The following is a 1,876-nucleotide window of genomic DNA, read 5'->3' as shown; positions in this document are numbered from 1 at the left end:
TCTACTTCAACAGAAAATAATAGTTTACTTTAAACTCATCACATATCATACAGAGCAATACAGTTATTAGAAGGCAAATTCTTCTAAAAGATTTAGGGCCCTCTTCCTTTTGGCTGACCATTGACCTGACACTGACAGAGGTGAGGCTGCTGTGCACAGGCGGCACTGAGCCCTCTGCCCACAATCAGTAGGAAATGTGGGTGAAGTTATGTGTCGAAGCCCTCGATGGCCAAGACAGACAATCCTGGGGTTCCAATCGGTGACCCTCTAGTTGCAGGATAAACTGCTTCCTATGCCACCATCGCCTATAAAAATTGGTTGATGTCCAGTACCAATCATATGTCTATTATGATCACATGCTGATAATATTATGCATCCAAACAAAAAATATACCATTTTCTTTTAAAAAGCTCATGATCCTTCTTTTATTACTGACCTTTGTTTTTCAACATACAATAAGAGTCTCAATATAAACCCTAAATTACCTGACCCATTTTTTTACTTTTTTGCTAGAAAATAAAGGGGAACAAGATCGTTACATTGCACAATATGTCACAAAAAGGCTATAAATATTTTATAGTTAAATTTACCTCAACAGCATAAATTCAGGCATCCTTAAGGCAGCCTTAATGTCCGATTTTTATCCATCTACTGGAAGGAGTGCATATACTGTGTTTTAGTATTTATTTATAATATTTTACTCTGCATTGAAAAGACAAACACATTAAATGAAGACATAAGTAAGAATGTTATAGTTCTTAAAGGTAATGTTTAAGGCATGACTTTCAACACTGAGAAAAGACAAATAGATTATCAATAATCTTTGTTACAAAACAAAACTAAAGTTACATTCACGGTGAATATGTGAAAACATTCCATCAAAATATGCACATACTTCCTATCCTGTCCAATTCACAGAACTGATTTAATATAAGTATTATAAATAAAAGCACATTGTTCCTCCATGCTGGTTAATAGAAAAGCCTTTTAGTTCCTCGGATGGTGTTTTTGGTTTTATGCAAATCTTAACAGTCAGGTTTAAAAGTCTTAATCTGATGCTGTGAGGCTGCAGAAGAAGAGAAACTCCCATCAGATCATCTTCATCACCAACATGTTCTCTGTAGCTCTGCTGGTGCTGCTGGCTGCTGGATCCTGTGAGTCTGACTGAGACACAGACATTTATAGCATGATCATACTGATTTTATTGTTGTTAAAATTCAGTTTTAATTTGCTTCTTTTAGATGTGAGCAGTGAAACACTGACTCAGCCAGCCTCTGTGACTCTAACGCCAGGTCAACGTCTGACCATCAGGTGTCAAGTTACTTATTCTCTGAGCAGCTACTGGACTCACTGGATCAGAGAGACAGCAGGAAAAGGACTGGAATGGATTGGAATGAAATATACTGGAGACTTATACTATAAGGATTCATTGAAGAATAAGTTCAGTATTGACTTAGACACTTCCAGTAGCACAGTGACTCTGAATGGACAGAATATGCAGCCTGAAGACTCTGCTGTGTATTACAGTGCAAGAGAGTCACAGCGACAAAAACAAGCAGCAGAGCTGTACAATAACCCCTCAGAGCCTGAAAAGTTATATCAAACCACCAGAGGAGGAGCTCTAAGATCATTTATTAGTTATGTATATTTTTGAAAAATGAAAACGGAAAAATTGAATTGAAGATATTTGGTATTTTAAGATGAAAAAGGAAAAACATTTTTTTTTACATTTGCTATATTCTACATTTTACTCAGATGTTTGAAATCAATATCTAATTTTCTTCAAGGAAATTGATAAATATCAAATAAAGGTTTGCCACTATGATATTTAAAAATGCTAATTGAACTCAACAAAATATTGCTCATAATAAACTAA

The sequence above is a fragment of the Cyprinodon variegatus genome, unplaced genomic scaffold (assembly GCF_000732505.1).
Source record: "Cyprinodon variegatus isolate N-32 unplaced genomic scaffold, C_variegatus-1.0 Scaffold1585, whole genome shotgun sequence".
In the NCBI taxonomy this organism is placed as follows: Eukaryota; Metazoa; Chordata; class Actinopteri; order Cyprinodontiformes; family Cyprinodontidae; genus Cyprinodon; species Cyprinodon variegatus.
This window is presented reverse-complemented; position numbering follows the sequence as displayed.